Source organism: Hyperolius riggenbachi, chromosome 3, assembly GCF_040937935.1.
Source record: "Hyperolius riggenbachi isolate aHypRig1 chromosome 3, aHypRig1.pri, whole genome shotgun sequence".
NCBI classification, from domain to species: Eukaryota; Metazoa; Chordata; class Amphibia; order Anura; family Hyperoliidae; genus Hyperolius; species Hyperolius riggenbachi.
The window spans coordinates 70,533,185-70,547,048 of record NC_090648.1 but is presented as its reverse complement, the minus strand read 5'-3'; the positions used below and the strand labels follow the sequence as shown (position 1 = coordinate 70,547,048).

The following is a 13,864-nucleotide window of genomic DNA, read 5'->3' as shown; positions in this document are numbered from 1 at the left end:
ATACATGCAATCATGTGGCAGACCTGCCCAGAACATACACGCAATCATGTGGCAGACCTGCCCAGAACATACACGCAATCATGTGGCAGACCTGCCCAGAACATACACCTGCTAAAATAAATAATAAAAAAAAAACATTTACTCACCTGCAGCAGCAGACCTCCTGTCCCAGCCTCCATCCGGCGCGCAGCTCCCATGGGTGGTTGGGTGGATAGGTAGCCTGGTGGGTAGGTAGGCAGCCGGGTGGGTAGGTAGGTAGCCCTTAGCCGGGTGGGTAAGTAGCCTGGTGGGTGGCTGGGTAGCCGGGTGGGTAGCCTGGTGGGTGGCTGGGTAGGCGGGTGGGTAGGTAGCCTGGTGGGTGGGTAGGTGGGTGGTTAGGTAGCTGGGTGGGTGGGTAGGTAGCCTGGTGGGTTGGTAGGTAGCCGGGTGGGTAGGTAGGTAGGTAGCCTGGTGGGTAGGTAGGTAGCCGGGTGGGTGTGTAGGTAGCCGGGTGGGTGGTTAGGTATCCGGGTGGGTAGGTAGCCGGGTGGGTGGGTAGGTAGCCGGGTGGTTAGGCAGCCGGGTGGGTAGGTAGGTATCCGGGTGGGTAGGTAGCCGGGTGGGTGGTTAGGTAGCCGGGTGGGTGGTTAGGTAGCCGGGTGGGTGGGTAGGTAGCCGGGTAGGTAGGTAGCCGGCAGGGTGGTTAGGTAGCCGGGTGGGTAGCTAGGTAGCCGGGTGGGTGGGTAGGTAGCCGGCAGGGTGGTTAGGTAGCCGGGTAGGTAGCCGGGTGGGTGGTTAGGTTGCGGGGTAGGTAGCCGGGTGGGTGGTTAGGTAGCGGGGTAGGTAGCCGGGTGGGTGGGTAAGGTAGCCGGGTGGGTGGGTAGGTAGCCGGGTGGGTGGGTAGGTAGCCGGGTGGGTGGTTAGGTAGCGGGGTAGGTAGCCGGGTGGGTGGGTAAGGTAGCCGGGTGGGTGGGTAGGTAGCCGGGTGGGTGTGTAGGTAGCCGGGTGGGTGGGTAGGTAGCCAGGTAGGTAGGTAGCCGGCAGGGTGGTTAGGTAGCCGGGTGGGTAGCTAGGTAGCCGGGTGGGTAGGTAGCCGGGTGGGTAGGTAGCCAGGTAGATAGCCGGCAGGGTGGTTAGGTAGCTGGGTGGGTAGCTAGGTAGCCGGGTGGGTAGGTAGCCGGGTGGGTAGGTAGCCAGGTAGATAGCCGGCAGGGTGGTTAGGTAGCCGGGTGGGTAGCTAGGTAGCCGGGTGGGTGGGTAGGTAGCCTGGTTAGGTAGCCGGGTAGGTAGCCGGGTGGATGGTTAGGTAGCGGGGTAGGTAGCCGGGTGGGTGGGTAAGGTAGCCGGGTGGGTGTGTAGGTAGCCAGGTGGGTGGGTAGGTAGCCAGGAAGTTAGGTAGCCGGCAGGGTGGTTAGGTAGCCGGGTGGGTAGCTAGGTAGCCGGGTGGGTAGGTAGCCGGATGGGTAGGTAGCCAGGTAGATAGCCGGCAGGGTGGTTAGGTAGCCGGGTGGGTAGCTAGGTAGCCGGGTGGGTAGGTAGCCAGGTGGGTAGGTAGCCAGGTAGATAGCCGGCAGGGTGGTTAGGTAGCCGGGTGGGTAGGTAGCCAGGTAGGTAGCCGGCAGGGTGGTTAGGTAGCCGGGTGGGTGGGTAGGTAGCCGCGTGGGTAGGTAGCCAGGTAGATAGCCGGCAGGGTGGTTAGGTAGCCGGGTGGGTAGGTAGCCAGGTAGATAGCCGGCAGGGTGGTTAGGTAGCCGGGTGGGTAGCTAGGTAGCCGGGTGGGTGGGTAGGTAGCCTGGTTAGGTAGCCGGGTAGGTAGCCGGGTGGATGGTTAGGTAGCGGGGTAGGTAGCCGGGTGGGTGGGTAAGGTAGCCGGGTGGGTAGCTATCCGGGTGGGGGGCCCGACTCCTATCCTCCCTCACTCACCTCGGGGCCCCCCTCCCGGTATGCGCTGCAGCCGGCGGGAGAGCAGAAAATACAGGAAGTCTCCGGCCGGGGCTGCAGCAGACGCTAGAGGCAGCTGCTGCTTAGTTTCCGATATGTCTCCAAGTTGGAGACCAAGCGGCAGCTGCCGCCCCGGCCGGAGACTTCTTGTATTTTCCGCTCTCCCGCCGCATGAGGGGGGGGGGGGGGGGGCGAGGTGAGGGGGGAGGACAGGAGTTGGGCCCCCCAGGTTAAAAAAATAATACATAAAAAAAAAAAAATTAAATAAAAAAAACCTGCAATACTTAATGGGCCCCTGAAGCAGCGGAACTTCAGGGGCCCTCGTGCGGCGGCACGGCCTGCACGGCCGTATGTCCGCCACTGGATGGAACTGCAACTGAGCGGTTCTGCCTTATCTGCTTGCATTCGGTTACGCATTCGCAATAAGTCTCATTGTCATTTGCAATCACTCTGCAGTTCAGAGCAGCTCAGGATGCTGACATGACTCCTCCTATTGCTTGCTGAAGTTGAGCTGCAGCCAGATAGCCCTGGATTTCCTACATGCATATTGTTGCATAATATTGCATGTATTTGTTATGAGAGTCTTTCAGCTAGCAGCTTGTAATCAAGCTAGCTCAGGATTGAGTGATTACCATTCAGGGGAATTTGCATGGCTGCATCCATTGGCTGATGTCCAGTTGTCCACATAAAAGTACGCCTCCCATTTCAGACCTCGCCCGACATAGCGTTCAGCTCTCTGAGTTGTTGCTGGGTCATTCATGTGAATGGTATATTGCATTGTTTAAACTTGATTCTTGCTTGGACGTTTGCTGTATCCGCGGGGATACAGTAAAGTCCTTCTGATCCTGATAGCTTGGATTCTGCCAGCACCACGTTGGTGACTGGTAGTATTCCTTTTTGCCTTGTTCTTGAGGACGTAACTAAAGCAGCAGTTGCCATTAGTTACGCTCCTACCTGTTAGTCTTGTCTATGTCAGTGTGAATGTTGTCGTCGTTGGGGCAGCGACTAGATTGGCAAAGCATTCTGTCTGTCTGTCTGTTGTTTGTCTTGTTAGTGGTTATTACTTGTGCTTTTGCTAGTTTCTTGATAAATATATATGCAGATCTGCGAATATATATTTATCTATTAGTTGAGCCATTTGTTATTTTTCTAAATTAACGTGTATGATCTTAGCCTGTTACCGACTCTGATTCTGTCTAGTCCACTGTACCCCTGCCATCTGATCTATGGTGTATGACCCAAGCCTGTCACCGACTATGTCTGTTATGTATTGAATCCCATAGCATCTAGCGTAATAGGTGGCCCAGAGCTACAGTTGCTCTGGACAATCTTGCTCCCTTGTTCATTACTCCTGTGTCCATCTGTGTAGCCTCTTCCATTACCCAGCTACATAGTCCATTGAGCACACACGCTGACTCAGAAAGTATACCCCCCAGCATTACATTTATGTTCTGTTTTTTAAAAGTTGAATTTTTTTTTTGCTCTCTTCCACATTGGAAGACTGTGGTATTCACTTCCATGTTGGAAGCTTTGTTATTTTTTTTCCATTGTGGGAAGGTTTTGTAATAAAACAGTTCTTGGTTTAAAAAAATATGTTGGAGTTGTTGTTACTAACCATAGAGTAATCATTAGCTGTTCCTCTGGTGTGCAAGCCTTCCGAAAACTGGTATCCTTCTTCATGAGGTAGGGGAGCGAAGTAAGGTGTACGTCACGCACACCGCCCTCTGGATTCGTTTTATGGACGATGTGCTCCTGATATGGCGTCGAACTGAATGCGAGTTGGCAAGGTGTTTAGATCAACTCAAATGCAATGACTATAATATCCAACTAATCAGGGCAGTTTCTTGTTCGGTGCGGGCAGGGCGACCACCCTGGGCACAGACCGGCAAGTAGAAAAAGGGGGGGGGGGGAGCGCAGGCAGAAGGACATTAACGCTATGGAAGAAGAAAGTAGATTACCAGCACGATCACCTTCCTTGACTCCTCCTGGGCTGCCTGCGTCAAACATCAAGTCATCATCACGTCACCACCGTGTGATGACACCTAATGTCCTGTAGCAGTACTGCAGGCTGTCAGGAGTAGTTGGCTTTCCAGGCTCTCTTCGCCTGTGTGTTTTCCTGGTGCCTGCTTCCTCCTGGATGAGCGGCTGGTCACTAGTAGGTAGGCAGATCTACTTGTGGCCTGTGGCTGTATGACTGTCACTAAAGAGTAAGGGTTTGCGAGTCCTTGGGGGTGGGGGGAAGGGAGCATAATTTTTAAACCTTCGCCCTGGGTGCAATTTAGCCTTGAAACTGCCCTGCAACTAACCTTTAACCTTGACAAGTGCAGTATAACTTTTCTGGACTTGACGATTGAAAAAAGTAGGGGGACATTGATCACCAGGACATTTCGCAAACCCACAGCAGGCAACACTCTCCTGTATGGTGGTAGTTTCCACCCACGGTCTCTGGTTAGGGGCATACCGGTGGGCCAGATGCTGCGGGTTTGACAAAATTGTTCCTTAGATCCTGACTTGCAGTTAGAACTTACCTTAACAGAAAACAGATTCCTCACAAGGGGATATGACCATGAGACATTAACCTCCTTATCGGTATGCCCGACGCTGTGTCTGGCATACCGCCGGCTCTCCTCAGGAGTCCCCCAGTATAATTTTTTGAGATTGCATAGTTGTAATAGATTCAGCTAGCACTAGGCTAGCTAGCAGTGGTGGCCGGTATCCCCTGATTACTTTTGATCCCCCCTGATCGCCGCTAAATACATTACTCCCCCTGGATCCAGAGATCGCGCATCCTCCCTGTACATCTCCGGTCCTCTCTATGGGGAGGATCGGGTCTGCGCATGACTTCATGATGTCGCCGACGTCATGACATCATGTTCGATCCACCCCATAGAGAAGAGCGGAGCTGTCCGGGAAGGCTGCACCGATCGCTGGATCCAGGCTGGGTAATGTATTCAGCGGCGATCAGGGGGGATCAAAAGTAATCGGAGGATGCCGGCCACCACTGCTAGCTAGTCTAGTGTTAGCTGAAGCTATTACAACTATGCAATCTCAAAAAATTATACTGGGGGACTCTCGACTGCAAACCCTCCTGAGCGACGTAACGCTCAGGAGGTTAAGACTAGCAAGAAGGAGAGCGGAAGTTACTCCACGCTGTGATCTACTGGAAAAAAAAACCTTTGAGTGGGGAGAGACAGAAGCAAGGCAAGTAAGGTTGGTCACCCGCTATGGGTCTCATTGGGCGCAGCTGAGGAGTTTACTAGACAAAAATTGGAACATTCTTCAGCTTGACCATGTGTTGCGGGAGGTGGTGGGTGACCTGCATCTTAAAGCTAAGAGGGCCCCTAATTTAAAAGACATGCTGGTGAGGTCAGAGTATAATCCAACAAAAATGATGTCAAAACGTATGTTGATAGGAGCACCACTTTCAGAAATGCTGGAGGGAATTGTAAAATTCAAATTAAGATGCAATAACACACATGTGGTGCATGTATTGGAATGTCTATGTCATCTTCTGTATGTGGGTTAGACCACAAGACAATTGAAAAAGAGAATCCAGGAACATGTGTTATTAAAGGGATACTGTAGAGGGGTCGGGGGAAAATGATTTAAAGTTACCCGGGGCTTCTAATGGTCCCCCACAGACATCCTGTGCCCATGCAGCCACTTCCCAATGCTCCGGCCCCGCCTCTGGTTCACTTCTGGTATTTTAGACTTTAAAGTCTGAAAACCACTGCGCCTGCGTTGCCGCGTCCTAACTGCCGCTGATGTCACCAGGAAGGTACTGCGCATGCCCAGTATGGTCTGTGCCTGCACCGTACGTTCCTAGTGACATCAGGGGGAGCGAGGACACGGCAACGCAAGCGCAGTGGTTTTCAGACTTTAAAGTCTGAAATTCTAGAAGTGACCAGGAGGCGGGGCCGGAGCATCGTTGAGTGGCTGCGCGGGCACAGGATGTCTGCGGGGGACCATTAGAAGCCCCAGGTAAGTTCAACTCATTTTCCCCCGACCCCCTACAGTATCCCTTTAAAGGGGTACAATGGAGAAAAATAGTAAAATTTAAAATATGTGCAAACATATACAAATAAGAAGTACATTTTTTCCAGAGTAAAATGACGTCCACCTCTGAGGTGGAGAGACATTGCTGAAATTTGTGGGCAACGCAATCACAGGACTGGAACTGGGCTTGCAGTTAAAGCGCGCAGCTGCTGCCCGTATGTGAAGTTCTAAGATCTTGAGGTGACGTCACCGTATGAAGCTAAGCCCAGTGTAGCCCAGCCGGGCGGAAGTACTGAGAACGACCCGCTGAATCTTACTGGCGGAAGTGACGCGTTCTGTACGAGTCCGCTGGCGTGGAGCAGGAATCTGGAGCTGCCGTCAGTACTATCACGACTCATGAGGAGTGCGGAGGTGAACTATCTTTACTAACAATCTATGTGGACGTATTTACACAGGAACACGTGAGTTCTATATAGTCTGCTTAAGCATCAACAATTTTAAAGTCGCAAGGAACTGTTTGTACATCTTTGCTTTCAAGCTGGAGCATATAACATTTATATAGGTGCTGGATGGGAATCTGTCTTTGGCAAGGAAACTGCTAAAAAGGACATTATTGCAATTGAGAATAGTTTTTTATCTACATATTTTGTACTGCCCAATTTTACAATCAAGTTTTTTCACTTTTTTTTTTCATAGAAGGGCCCTTCTAAGTGTGTGTGGTGTGAATGAGTGACTGTTCTATGAGGGAGTGCTGATGATTCATGTTCATTGTGGAAATTCTTATTAATAATAAATGGATTTTTGGGGGATTATCTAGCGCGTGTCATCTGTGTTAAAACTCTATTTTGTATCCTTGAGGGGTGGAGGGATTCCCCCTTTTAACACGCAGCTGAGCAGTTGTTTTCAATTGTGTTTTTATTCTCCTTTGCGCCTGGTTCATTTACATGTACTTCTTATTTGTTTATTTTTGCACATATTTTAACCATTTACCGCCATCCTAACGTATTAAAACGTCATGCTTACCGCTATTAACAGCAACATGACGTTTTAATACGTCGCGCATTCCCGCCGCTGCTACCGCCGTGTGTCCGCCGCTACCGCCGCCATTACCGTCGGGATCCCGTGCTGGGTGATTGGGGAAGAGGACCGAACAGTCCTCTACCCAATCGCAGTGCCTGGAGTGAATGGACGTGACCGCGAACAGCGGCTACGTCCATTCACATAAACAGGAAATGTAACAGTTTAATAAAGTGTAAAAAAAAAAAAAAAATGAACACGGCCTATGAGTGTTCACTAGCGCCATCTTGTGGCCAAAAAGTATATTACACCTACAAAATACATCCATTTTCAAGTATATACACATCATTAATAAAATTACACTTCCAACCCTCCCCCCCTCAAAAAACACTTGTAAAAAAAAATCAGCTTAAAAAAAATAAATAAATAGTTGCCTTAGGGACTCAGCTTTTTTTATTCTATATTTTATGGGGGAAAATTAATTTTAATTTATTGCATAGGGGCTTGTAATTATGGCCAGAACAAACAGAAAAATAACCACTTATATTTCAAAATAATATACTGTCGCCATACATTGTGGTAGGGACATAATCTAAACGGTTTAATTATCGGGACCACTGGGAAAATAAAACGTGTTTGTTTTATCCACAGGAGAATGTTTAATTTTAAAACTATAAAGACTGAACACTGAGAAATAATGATTTTTTTTCTTTTTTTTTCTGTTTTTCTCATTAAAATGCATTTAGAATAAAAAAATTCTTAGCAAAATGTACTATCCACAGAAAGCCTAATTGGTGGCAAAAAAAACGAGGTATAGATCATTTTCTTGTGATAAGTAGTAATAAAGTTATTAGGGAATAAAAGGGAGGAGCGCTGACAACTGAAAATTGCTCTGGTCCGTTAGGATAAAAACCCTTGGGGGTGAACTGGTTAAATTTTCAATTTTTTGCCATAGTGCCACTTTAAGAGCAAGGATAATTGTGATAAATCCCCTGTTAGGATAATATTCACAATGGAACGTTCAACACGAGGGGGTGATTACAACGGGTTATTAAAGGACCACTATCATGAAAATCGTAACATTTAAAATACATGTAAACACATACAAATAAGAAGTACGTTTCTTCCAGAGTAAAATGAGCCATAAATTACTTTTCTCCTATGTTCCTGTCACTTACAGTAGGTAGTAGAAATCTGATAGTGCCAGCAGGTTTTCGACTAGCCCATCTCCTCACAGGCGATTCTCAGGGTTTTGTTTATTTTCAAAAGCAGTTAGTGAATGTCAGTTGCTCTGTCCAACTGCCTAAAAAGTGTGCAGTGAGCAGGAAAGCTGGTTTAGCATCATTGTATTGTGAGCCCCTCTGAGGGACAGTTAGTGACAAGACAATATACTCTGTACAGCGCTGCGTAATATGTCGGCGCTATATAAATACTTAAATAAATAAAATAAATAAATAATTGTATAAATCCTTTTCAGGGAATGTCTTTATAAGCCCTGCAGAGAATCCCCCATGAAGAGGTGGACTAGTCCAAAACCTGTTGGTTCTGTCAGATTTGTACTACCTACTGTAAGTGACAGTAACATTGGAGAAAAGTAATTTATTTTACTCTGGAAGAAAAATACGTATTATTTGTATATGGTTACATGCATTTTAAAAGTTACAATTTTTCACGATAGTGGTCCTTTAAAACAAATTGAGACCCGCTAGATATACCAGTTAGGTACACCGGCACCCAGGGGTCTCTGTAGCAAAATGAGTTTCTCCCCCTTCCTATGAATTGTTTAATATCGGCCGGAGGGAGGGAAATACCCTGTACTTGTCGATTGATTTTTAGTTACGGAGGCAAAGGTGTGATCATAACCCTCTGTGTTTTTTTTTTATCTAAATGAAGATAATCGCACAATTATCAGCAGAGAAACAGATTTTGTTGTATGACTATTGTAGTTGAACCAATGCATCTGAATTGTGTAAATGCAGTTAGTCGGCTGACCACAAGATGGCGATATAGTTTGCTATCTTATAATGGTTTGAATTCATTGAGCTCCCACATGTAATTTACAAAAGAACTACAAACAGTTTGTGAAATGCCCACAAGATTGCAATCCCCCTAAATTTACGTTAATAAGCATACGTACAGGACGTTATATGAGGACTTAAAGGGAACCAGAGAGGAATGGTTTGTTAAAATAGAGAAAGGCTTTTATACATACCTGGGGCTTCTTCCAGCCCCATAAGCCTGGATCGCTCCCAAACTGCCATCCTCCGCTTCCTGGAACCACCGGTACCGGGCCCGTCACTTCCGGCGGACGCGGCCAATTGTCCGCATCACAGGGGCTCCCTCCATACCCGTACACGTGCGGCTGCGCAGTAGGCAGCCTCATGCGTACGTACATGGAGGGAGCTCTGTGTCATGCGGAGAATCGGCCGCGTCCGCCGGCCCACTCGCGGCAATGACCCGGTATCGGCGGATCCAGGCAACAGAGGACGGCGGCGTGGGAGCGATCCGTGCGTATGGGGCTGGAGGAAGCCCCAGGTATGTATAAAACCTTTTCTTGATCCTCTCTGGTTCCCTTTAAGATGCCCATAGACCTGACGATTATGGGCACATTCAGCAAAGAGACACATTTATCTCTAATCGCATCTGATTAGAGATAAATTTATCTCTTGTCGAAGCTGCCCATATACTACAGACCAATTCCCGTCCAATTTCAGCATTAAATCTTCAGGGAATAAGCTGAGACTGCCGCGTCCACACCGTCACTGCCCCCCCAATGTATAAATGTGCCCCCTGTGTGTGCAATTATACATTACCTGTCCTGTAGCAGCCTCCACGCGGTGACCATCCATGCCGGGCAACAAATGCATATACGCATACACACTAGCAGCGCATAGCGCCTGACGTCAGATGCTATGCGCAACTACCGTGTATGAGTGTATGCAGAACCCGGCAAGATGGACAGAAACTGCGTGGAGGCTGACACCACAGCAGGGGTTTCGTCGTTTAATCGCTTCCCGATCGTACCTGATCAACCAACTTCGGCCTGACATCTAGCATCATGCGCAATCGACCATGTGACCAATTTCCATCCCGAAATTGGTTGCTTTGTTGGTCGGGCATGCACTTGGCGGCACCAATTTTCATCCAATTCGAGTATAATAATAGAATTAGATGGTCGATTGACTGCCAAGTTGCCTGATGTTTGGCCACCCTTACGAAACCATCGCCTGTTTATCACATAATGAAGGCCGGAAGAGGCCGATACGCGTGGTGAGGTGTGCGGTCACCGCTCCTAACTACAGCAACGGACTGCCGCAGTCCCAAGAGCCCTTAGCCTTGATTGATGTCAGTGTGCGGCAGCTGATTGGCTATGTGGTTTGGGAGATACATGGATGGCACCCTGCAAATAGAGCTACTGTACATGTGCGCACATGCTCTTAATTAGCTGGCAAACTTGTTATTCCAGACGCTGCTTTTATGGACCCTGTGATCAAGTTGAAAACATACTTCAGAACCTCTGAGTGGTGAGAGCCTCAATAAGGCAAAGTGATATATACTGTGACTGCTTCTTACAGAGCCTGTGTGTTGCTTAAAGGATACCCGAGGTGCATGGGCGTCCGCAGAAAATTTTCCAGGGGGGGGGGCAAAAAGGAGGGGCGGTAAGCTGTGCGCGCCGCGCCAAAAAATGGGTGTGGCCAAGGACCAGAATGCGGGTGTGGTCACGGGTGGAGCCAAATTTACATGAATTAAGCAATGGTGGGACATTAGACTAGGACAGTGGTGGCAAACCTTTTGGAGGCCGAGTGTCCAAACTGCAACCCAATAGTCACTTATCTATCGCAAAGTACCAACATGGCAATTTAAACTAAATACAAACGTTTTAACTCGTACATGAACATTATGGAAAATCCAAGTTGAAAATAAACTGTGAAGATAAACAATTTCATCCATCCTACTCCTGAAAAATCTATTCATCTTTTTAGAACGTCCCAGTTTTCATTTTCTGTTTTAAAAAACTAAAAAAGTAGGTTTAATGCTATTGTCTCATATGATGATGATTCAGCTTTTCCCATAGTCTCGCAGTTAGCAATCATGTGACCCTCAACAACACAAATTCAGCAATCATGAGGCCCCCATCAAGACAAATTCAGCAATCATGAGGCCCCCAACAAGACAAATTCAGCAATCATGAGGCCTCCAACAAATCATGAGGCCCCCAACAAGACAACTTCAGCAATCATGAGGCTCCCAACACACCGTGAGGCCCCCAACAAGACAAATTTAGCAATCATGAGGCCCCCAACAAGACAAATTCAGCAGTCATGAGGCCCCCAACAAGACTAATTCAGCAATCATGAGGCCCCCAACAAGACAAATATAGCAGTCATGAGGCACATAAATAGACAGCATTTCACATAAATAGACAGAACGCCCCTTAATATGGTAGACACCTCTCACCTGGCTTCTGCATTCTCCTCTACTGGCGGTGATGCTGGGCTGGCCTGGCTGGCGGTGATGCTGGGCTGGCCTGGCTGGCGGTGATGCTGGGCTGGCCTGGCTGGCGGTGATGCTGGGCTGGCCTGGCTGGCAGTGATGCTGGGGCCTTTTTGGCAGTGATTCTGGGCTGGCTGACTGGTGGTGATGCTGGGCTGGCTGGCCTGGATAGTTTAGGTAGCGCCAGGAGCCCTCCAGTGTGGGTAGTGACAGGAGCCCCCGAGTTCAGGTAGTGACAGAGATCCACAGTCTAGGTAGTGACAGAGACCCACAGTTTAGGTAGTGAAAGGAGCCCCCCAGTTCAGGTAGTGACAGAGACCCACAGCTTAGGTAGTGACAGGGACCCCCAGTGCAGGTAGTGACAGAGACCCACAGTTTAGGTAGTGACAGGGACCCCCAGTTCAGTTCAGGTACTGAAATGGACCGCCAGTTCAGGTAATGACAGGGACCTTCAGTTCAGGTAGTGACAGGGACCCCCAGTTCAGTTCAGGTAGTGACAGGGACCCCCAGTTCAGGTAGTGAAATGGACCCCCAGTTCAGTTCAGGTAGTGAAAGGAACCCCCAGTTCAGTTCAGGTAGTGACAGGGACCCCCAGTTCAGGTAGTGACATGGCCCCCCAGTTCAGGTAGTGACAGGGACCCCCAGTTCAGTTCAGGTAGTGACAGGGACCCCCAGTTAAGTTCAGGTAATGACAGGGACCCCCAGTTCAGTTCAGGTAGTGAAAGGGACCACCAGTTCAGGTAGTGAAAGGGACCTTCAGTTCAGGTAGTGACAGGGACCCCCAGTTCAGGTAGTGACAGGGACCCTCAGTTCAGGTAGTGACAGGGACCCCCAGTTCAGGTAGTGACAGGGACCCCCAGTTCAGGTAGTGACAGGGACCCCCAGTTCAGTTCAGGTAGTGACAGGGACCCCCAGTTCAGCTAGTGACAGGGACCCCCAGTTCAGTACAGGTACTGAAATGGACCCCCAGTTCAGGTAGTGACAGGGACCCTGAGTTCAGTTCAGGTAGTGACAGGGACCCCCAGTTCAGTTCAGGTAGTGACAGGGACCCCCCAGTTCAGTTCAGGTAATGACAGGGACCCCCAGTTCAGTTCAGGTAATGACAGGGACCCCCAGTACAGGTAGTGACAGGGACCCCCAGTTCAGTTCAGGTAATAACCGGGACCCCCAGTTCAGTTCAGGTAGTGAAAGGGACCCCCAGTTCAGGTAGTGAAATGGGCCCCCAGTTCAGGTAGTGAAATGGACCCCCAGTTCAGGTAGTGACAGGGACCCCCAGTTCAGGTAGTGAAAGGAACCCCCCACGAACGCTACAGAACCCCCTGTGCTGTCCCCCAATGTAAAGTGTGCACCCAGGTGCCCTGTGCGTGTACGTTACCTGTCTGTGTCCACCAATGTCTCAGCACTGCTTCACATACACACACCCTGGGTGGCTACTGCCATATACGTGGGTGCATGTTGATGTATACGCATACCCCGGCAACTACGTAGAGCAGATATGTATGTGAGGCAGTGCAGAGACGGACACTGACAGGTAACATACACTGCACAGGGAACCCGGGGACACACTTTAAATTATGGGGTCAGTGCAGGGGTGGATGTGGGGTCACAAGGCTGATTCTCGACAGAGTTCATGCTGAAATCAATCGAGAATCATATGGGCAGCTGACAGATCTCTCTCTGATCAGATTAGTCAGAGAGAGATCTGTCTCTTAGTGGATCTGCCCACAATCGTTAGATCTATGGGCACCCTGGTCCCTGAGCAAAGTCCTAGATAATTGTTCTAACTTAGTGTGCCCTTGTTTATCTCCCACACCCTTCCCCCCACACTGTCAGCATGTATGTATTTATTGCTGCTCTTTCTCCCCAGCAGGTGGTCAGTCTCTGTTTTTATCAGGAGTGACAATCTCCTGATCTCCTGGCAGCAGCGCTGATTAGAGCAGGGGATGTGTGAGTCTCCTGACAGGCAGCTATGCACTGTGAGCCGCTCAGAGCTGTGTATATCAGCATCCTACTGTTCATATGCTACATGCCGATATACACAGCTCTGGGCTCACACAGGGAACAGCTGCCTGTCAGGAGACTTGTCCTATCTCCTCTACGCTGATTCCAGTCTCCCACCCCCGCAGCTCGCCCTCACCTCTGCCATGTTATCACATTCAGGGGGATGCATTGTAGCAGCACTCCAGAGACCTCGACCGTCTGGCTGGTGGGGGCGGGGCAAAGGCGGGCCAGTGGCAGATCCACAAGCTCTGTGGATAGGATACTATGCTATAAGGAAGGGGCGGAGAGGTGGGGAAGAGCTGTGTCTCTATTGGCCAGGGGGCGGAAGGAGACTGTAGTAAGAGCGCTGTGGGGAGAATGAATGAACATGGGGAACTTTAACAAATGTTAGTAGTGGATGGCCAGGGGGGGGCAGCTGGCGGCCAGGGAGAGGCAA

At 49.5% G+C, this 13,864-nt stretch overlaps 1 protein-coding gene across 2 annotated transcripts in view; it reads right to left on the bottom strand.

The window, feature by feature from the left end:
• LOC137561001 (beta-1,3-galactosyltransferase 2-like) overlaps positions 1–13,629 on the bottom strand; it is an 83,718-nt gene extending 70,089 nt beyond the window's left edge. Inside the window, exons 1-2 of one of the 2 annotated variants that reach the window (XM_068272201.1) lie at positions 13,565–13,629; positions 11,392–11,677 (exon numbers count right to left, since the gene is read on the bottom strand). The gene's annotated coding sequence lies outside the window, so the exon portion shown is untranslated. Of the gene's footprint in view, positions 1–11,391; positions 12,111–13,564 lie in introns of those variants that run through there. The other variant, XM_068272202.1, reaches the window with a different exon arrangement.
• Positions 13,630–13,864: the final 235 nt, after the last annotated feature.